The 8,223-nt window shown below is 37.4% G+C and overlaps 1 pseudogene; it reads left to right on the top strand.

The window, feature by feature from the left end:
• The first annotated feature begins 3,789 nt into the window (after positions 1-3,789).
• On the top strand, positions 3,790-4,963 carry LOC105293780 (annotated as a pseudogene).
• Positions 4,964-8,223: the final 3,260 nt, after the last annotated feature.

The raw sequence follows: 8,223 nt of genomic DNA, 5'->3' as shown, positions 1-8,223 counted from the left end.
TCAGTGGCACTAAGAATATTGACAATGTTGGACGACTATCACCGCTATCCACTTCCAGAAAATTTTCATCATCCCCAAACTGAAACTCCATACCCATTAAACAGTAAGTCCCTACCCGCCCTTCTCCCAACCGCTGGTAACCTCTGTTCTACTGTCTGCCTCTATACATTTGGCTGTTCTAGGAACTGCATATAAGTGGAGTCATGCAGCATTTGTCTTTTCTGTGTCTGGTTTATTTCAGCATGATGTTTTTAGGGTCCATGCATGTTGTAGTATCTATCAGAATCTTATTTCTTTTTAAGGTTGAATAGTATTCCACTGTGTATATATATCACATTTTGTTTACCCACTCGCATCCATCAATGGGCCCTGGGTTGTTTCCGTCTTTCGGCTATTGTGAATAATGCTGCTGTGAACATTGGTGTACACACTGGCATATTTTACCAGTAGGCTATACAAACCTATTAACCAGCATTTGCACAGTGTGAGAATAGGTTTAAGGTCTTCCTTAAACTAGTGGTTATAAAACTTGGTCAAACATTAGAATCACTTGGGATGTTTTAAAAAAATTCCCAGTGGCCATGCTGTACCCCAGACCAGTTATATCAATTATCTGGGAGTGGGACCCAGGCCTCAGTATCTTTTGTAAATATTACCAGTTGATTCCAATGTGCACACAAGTTTGAGAATTAGTGTCCTAAATAGTTGACTAGTAAATACGTTTAATGTAGGGAGGAGGCAACAAAACTAAAATGTTAAATCAAGTTGTATTCAGAGACTGCAATACATTGATCAGCCCTACCATCAGACCTTGAAGAAACCTGCAGACCAAAAGAAGATTACTGCTGGATTGCTAAGAAACCACTTCTCCACACTGTGAAGGGAAAACAGAGTCTTTAAGTGGCATCCTACACAAAACAAAATTATTCATTCCCTATGGATGAAACCCTGGGGAGCCTATGGATCACAGGCTAGGAATTGCCAGCAGGCCTCTCACACTACACATTTATCTTTTCTCACGACACACTCCTAACCTTTCACACGGTATGTCCACGCTGTCAAAGGAAAATGGGCAAAGTTTTAAACTGTAATTCACAGAAACTAACTGATATATAAAATGAATTCCCCAATCGGGGTCCCTCTCAGTGTCTTTTTCTCTGTCCTTCTCTGTCCCCATCTCTCCATTCTCTCTGTCTCTCTCTGAGTCTTTCTCAGGCACTCAACTCTCTGTCTTTGAGAGGAGACCAGGTTCTGTCTAGGGAGCATTACCCCTTCTCTAAAAAACTTCTCTTTTGACTCTAACTTTGGCGTGCGTTTGAATTCTTTCTTACGCTCAAAGAACCCTCTCTCGGTGCACTGGGAGAAATTCGACTTGTCCTGCATTACTTTCATCTAAAGAGCTCTTTCTTTCCCTATGATATCGAAATCACACTTAGGTGTCCCATACTTTCAAATCCAATTTAGCTGAATTAAATTTTATATTTTTTAAATCTTCTAGCCAAAGGACTATAATTTAAGTTTTTGGGGAAGATCTTAGATCTACCTACCATTATTAAGGTAATGTTTGCTCCCATCAGAGACGAGATGAATATATCCAAATATATAAAAATAAACTTTTATATAATTAGATCTAATAATGAAACTCCAGGCACATTTTCTTTAATTTCAGGCCTAAAAATTAACTCCTATTAACACAATTATTTAATATTGCTTTGGAAATTTTATGTTAATAAAATTATACAAGAAAAAGAAAAATGCATCATTATTTGCAGGTGAAAATTCATAGGAATCAGGTAAAGAAGTTCTGGAGGTATAAAAATAGATTAATGGCAAGAAAAATAGATTCAAGTCAATAGGATCCTTGTATAGCCAATTATAATGAGCTGAACAATAAGATCCAATTTAAATCACTACAAAAATATAAAATACTTAAAACAATAAAAGATGTAGTACATATATTTATTTACATATATTTTTATGTATATTTGTTTAGTTGTAAATCATATTGGGTAATGCTTTGGAGAATGGCCTGTAGAGCAGTTTGCCTGGGGCTAACTTTGGCCTCTATCCTTAGTAGCTGTGAGAACTTGGGAAGTTATTTAACCTTTCTGTGCCTTAGTTTACCCATCTATAAAATGGAGATAATAATAGTTCCTACCTCTAGAGTTGAAGGGATTATATGAATTAAAAATGTAAAGTGCTTAGAACAGTCCCTACTCCATAGTAAGTACCAGCTGAGTGCTCATTTTAACTTTATTACTGGGGGTCTTTTGACAACAGAATTGAACAGATGGAGAACTACAGTATATTCTTGAATAGAGTGAGTTTACAGGCTAAAGAGTGGAGGGAGAGAGACAAAAATAAACAGACGTCAGATGACTGGGTGCCTAAGAAGTAAATTCTGAAACCTGGGACTGAATATTTTTATATGTTTGTTTCCCTTCTTAACTTATAATTGCATAAGTGTATGTTAAAAATATTTTAATATGATTCCAATTAAATGTAGAGAGCATGTTAAATATAAAGAGAAAATATTTTTTAAATGCACATGGAAAAATAAATGGATTTGAATATAAAAGTATACCTGAAAAAGAAAGGTTAATATCAACTTTTACAGCTTATTATGCAGCGCTTACAGAATTGTAGTGGAATAGTAGAATTCTACTTTAATGAATAAGAATTCAGAAACATGTGAAACTCCAAGTTTAAGAAATAAACAGAAAGCTTGTTATACGATTTTTCAAAATCAAAGAGATAAAGAAAACTGATGAATGTATTTTGATAATTGGATAGAAATTTGAAAAAATAAGTAGTCCATAGATAAGAAATGAAATATAAAAAAGCTTAAATTCAAGGAGAAATATTAGGGGACAATTCATGAAACATACCCGTGTAATAAAAGTCAATTCTCTCTCTGCTTTGAAGAATTCAATAGAAAAATTGGGGTACTGAACATATATTACTAAAATGTCTGTAAAATGGAAAATAAAAGCACAATAACAGAATAGAAAGCTTAAAAATCAAGTACGACACAAAGTCGATCCACACTTCTGTCTCCACTCCTACTGTCTTTGACTTGTGTCTCTTACCTCGACCTCTGACACACCCCTTCTCTGACTGGTCTCCCTTCCTCCATCCTTGTACTCCTAAAAATCCATTCTCTGCGTGACAGGCCGAGTGATTCTTTGTAAAGATCCTAATGAGACTGAGTAAACTCTCACACTTGAAATGCTCCATTGCTTTCCCACGGCACTGAAATAAAATCCAAATCCCCACATGATCACTCAGTTTTAGTCACTGAACTGCCCGGTGCTGGATCCCACCTGAGTCTGCACTGTTTCCTCTGCCCAGAATGTTTTCCCTGGCCACATCTTCATAATTCTGGGTCTTTCTTGTCCTTTAGGTCTCAGCTTAAATATTTCTTCCTCCCAAATATCTAATCTGAGTCCCCAGCTTAAAATAATAAAAACTAACATTTATTAAGTGTTTTTCTATATATCAGGCACTTTCTGACTTTATGTGCAAAACTGATACAATCTCACAAGAGCCCAATGAGATAGCTTCTATCATTATTATCATTCCCATCTTACAATAAGGAAAGTGCATCCCAGCAAAGGTGTGTTAAAATCCCAATACGCTGCAAGAAAGTTGCTGATCAGAGACTTCATTTAATTGCCCTGCTGCCTATAAGGTAGCCTTCCAGCTAATGACAATCACATCCCTCTTTATTATAACACTTTCCAAAGTGTGATTTTTGTTTTATTTTTCTCCTGATAGAATATAAACCTCATGTCTGTCTTGTTCACTGATATACTGTGTATCCAGTACCCAGAACAACAGCTAACACATGGTAAGTACTCAACTAAAGTTTGTTGAATGTTGAATGAATGGATGAGTAAATAAGTGAAAAGTTAAGAAATCAACATGATAAAAAAAAAACAAAAAAAACCAGGATCACAAAAGGATCTTTTTTCTCATTTAAAATGTCCTCCTCCCTCTCCTAGCCTCTCCTCTCCAGGAAGAAGCCTGGGGGTCCAGAGTGAGAAGCAGGGACGATATTCCCACACAAGCTGAAGTTCCTCACTACCACGGCCCTGCTGGCTTCAACTACAAAGATGAATACAATTTAGAAACTTTAATGTTTGGCTTGAAGATCAGAAATCAGGCACTACATAATTGATTAAAGAGGTAATTTAAGAATCATCCACAGCAGTGACTGGCCCAAGTTCTTTGAAAAGTATCTCAGAGATGTTACTTATCCTTTCAAGATTCAAAACTGACAACAAGCAGGTGACTGGCTTTTTGGTTTAGCTGTTAGACTTGAACGTGGAGATAATGCTAAAAAATACAAGGACTTGGTAACTGCTAATACAAAAATGCTGATAATGCAGCTTAAAATGCAGAGCCATTGATCAATTTGGATATACATAATCCTGACTTTAAGGCTGGTGTAATGGCTTTGGCTAATCTTCATTAGATTCAGCATCATGATGAATACTTGGTAACGCTTAAGGCAATTTGCATTTTGTTCCAGGAGCGACTGACACAGGATGCAATTGCTAAAGCAAATCAAAAGAGGACTTGCCTGTTGCTTTTGAGAACCATATTCCTGGTTTTGACACAGGAGTGTTTCTTATAAAACAAATGCAGTTCTTAAGGAAGTGCTCATATTCTGTCACTGCTGCATATAGAAGAGCTCAGAGAGCTACAGGCCAAAAATAACGAAGCCATAGTAGCTGTTCAGGCCATTATTGCCCATCCAAAGACAGACCACAGACTGGAGAAAGTTGGAAGATGAGCATTTTAGGATTTCAGCTTCTCATCTACCTAGTACAATTGGGAACCATGTACGCTCTGGCATGTGTTTAGAAATCAAATGTTACATTTTGAGGGAAGAATCCCAGAAAATTGACTATGTTCTAGAGATTTATTATCATTGCTTTTTCTTTAATAAAGTTCAGGAGAGTGGGAAAAAAAGTCCTCCTTCCTTTAATACTTACTATTCATTCTGATGGTTATAGCCCCCATTATCTCACATTCATTCATAAAAGGATATACAGGGAAGCCAATGTGCCGTGAAGTGAGGGACAGAAGTGCTTATTTAGATGGGGAATTCAAATAAGGGAAGCTTCTCGAAAGTAATATTTAAACTGAGATCTTAGTGACAAGAACTCAAACTATTGAAGAGTAGGGTTAGGGTGAGCATTGCAGGCTGAGGAAACAGACAAGAGCACATAGTGGGGATTAAAGCATCTGATCACGTAGGGCCTTATAAGCTATGTAAGTAGTTTGGATTTTATTCTAACAATGATAGGAAGCCCTTGGAGATTTTTCAGCAAGGGAATGATGTGATCTTTTTTTGTTGATGTTATTTCTAAAAGTCTCATTTGTGTGAAGCAGATTTTAGGGGGACAAGATTAGACGCAGTTAGAAGAGTTAAGAGAGGACTGTAGTAGTCTCAGCTAGAGGAAGTGGTGGTTTGAACTAAAGTGATTGGATTGTGTTGTGGCAACTGGGTTGAAAGAACTTGCTGATGGAGTGATGGATACATGTGTGGGGCAGAGGGGTAAGAGAAATAATGGAAGACCATCTGATTTTTGGCATGAGCAACTGGGTGGATAGCGTCACTTTTTACTGAGATGAGTAAATCTGAAGAAGAAACGGATTTGGGAGGGAATTTAGAGTTAAGCTTTGGCCATGCTAAAGTAGAGATGCCTATGAAACATCCAAGTGAAGATGACAAATAAGTACACATATGAGAGTTTAGAGTTGAGTGGGGAAATCAGGGTGGGAGATACAGATTTAAGAATCGTTGGGACATAGATACTATTTAAAGCCACAGAGCCTGAATTAGAACACTGGTGAAGGTTATTATGCAGATAGACAGGAGCAAGGGGCCTAGAACCAGCCCCAGAACACTAACATTTAGAGATGGAGCAGAAGAGGCCAAGGAATACCTACTGGAGTAAGAGAAAAACCAGGAAGGCATGGGTGTTAGTCAGCATCCTTCCGAGAAATGGAACAAATAGGACACACACACACACACACACACACACACACACACACACACAGATTTATTTTAAGGAATTGGCTTACACGATTGCAGAGGCTGACAAGCCCTAAGATCTGCTGGCTGAATCAGCAAATTAAAGGCCCAGGAGAGCTGATGGTGTAGTTCCAGACTGAATCCAAAGGCCTGAGAACCAGGAGAACTGGTGTTGTGGTTTTCACCTGAGGGCCAGCAGGAGACCCTCATCACCCAGGAAGAGCTGGTGTTTCAGTTCAAGTCTAAATGCAGGAATAAAGCTGATGACCCAGTTTAAAGGCAGTCAGGCAGGAAGAATTCTCTTACTCAAGGGAGAATCAGCCTTTTTGTTCTATTCAGGTCTTCAAGTGACTGATGAGGCCCACCCACATCAGGGAGAGAAATCCGCTTACTCAGTCTACTGGTTTAAGTGTTAGCCTTAGCCAAAACACCCACACAGAAACACCCAGAATGTTTGACCAAACACCTGGGCACCCCATGGTCCAATCAAGGTGATACATACAATTAATTAACCATCACAGCGTGAATGAGGGAAAATGTTTGGAAAGAGAGAGTAGCCAACTACTAAAAATGGCACCGAGAACCTAGTAGAACCATTGATTTAGGAAGGTGGATATCATAGTGTCCTTGATGAGAACAATGTCATTGATGGACAGAAGCTTCAATGGAGAGGGTTGAGAGAAGAATGTGAGATGTAGACAGTAAAAGGTTCAAGGGCATATCACTGGAAGAGAGGTAAGGCAGAGTGTGGTATGAATAGGGGTACGTCGGTGGGAGGATGATAGACTGCTTGTCTAATTGCTTCTACTTCCCAGACAAGGTCATTGGATGATAATGTGGTGGTGGTGGTGGTGGGAAAGGTGGAAGGAACTATAAGACTATTTTGAAGAAAAAAGAGGAGAAAAAGTATGACATAGTCATTTAGGAAAATAGAAACTATAGAATATTTGGGCAATGCTAAGTGCCACTTTTGGATTTGTAATTGTGAACTTAAAGTGAGACCTGGCAGTATCTTTAGGTATTAAATTCCTAATGCTCCAGTGCAGGGGCAAGCCAGTAGGTAGGTAGTTGGGGGCCAACTAAAGTTAGCTCTTGGCCATGTGAATGTAGTGGAGGGAAAGAAGGTAGAAGATAGAAAAGAACACTAGCAACATTGAATTGTATTATGCTAAGATTCTTTGAACATCTTCGTGGAAATTCTTTATTAGGAAGATGGAAGGGTAGAGTATTTCCTTAAGAAAAACTCCTAGTGAAATTACTCAGCCAAAGAGAATGAAGTTTTACTATCACATTATACAATACCCAATTGCTTTAATCTTTCTTAAGTATAGTTTAATGTGACCACAATACAGAAAAAATCCATTAAAAAAAAAAGACAACTAGGTTTGATCACACACACAATACACACGTGCGTGTGTATTAGTTTAAGGGTTTAAAACGTCATTTAAAAAAACTTTTCACTCTGAATTACAGATTCTCAAGAAGTTGCAAAAATAGTACAGATTCCATGTACTCTTCACCTAAATTCCCCAGTGGAAGTAACTATAGTACAATATTTAAACCAGAAAATTGTCATGAGTGTCCCAATGTTCCATAGTTTCTATGTGTTACTTTGTCATGTGTGGATTCATGTAACTACTCTCACAATCAAGATACAGAATTATTATGACACTACAAAGATCTCCCTCAAAAATGAATTATTGAATCCTAAGGTATTCAGGCTGGGAAATTGAGAAAATCTTCCATATTTTCTTGTAACAATTATTTTTATTATACATGTTTCCCCACAGTTGTAATTAGTTTATGCCATACTTTTTAAATGTTGAATGGGCTTTTTCTTAACCTTTGATTTTGCAGATCTCTAGGTTTGAAAGTCATATGCTATAGAATTGTTGCAAGCTAACAATGCAACTGTTCACCCTGAAATAGTCCCTCGCTGTAGTCCTGATTGCTGTTTAAGATTGCTACATTTAAATATTCTATTCTCTATAAAGTCACAATATGACAATCAGAAGAATAAGAAAGTATTTCTTTTCCAGTAGTTCATCTATGTGTTATATGTAACATTAGAATTGAGTGAGATGACCTATCCCATTTTAAGTGATTTAAATGATTAAATGGTTTTCTTGCTCATTTCCATTCTGGACCTAGATTCCAATGGTAGATCAACTTTTTAA

This window comes from Pteropus vampyrus, unplaced genomic scaffold, assembly GCF_000151845.1.
Source record: "Pteropus vampyrus isolate Shadow unplaced genomic scaffold, Pvam_2.0 Scaffold77, whole genome shotgun sequence".
NCBI classification, from domain to species: Eukaryota; Metazoa; Chordata; class Mammalia; order Chiroptera; family Pteropodidae; genus Pteropus; species Pteropus vampyrus.
The sequence above is the reverse complement of the archived record's forward strand: the minus strand, read 5'-3'. Positions and strand labels throughout refer to the sequence as shown.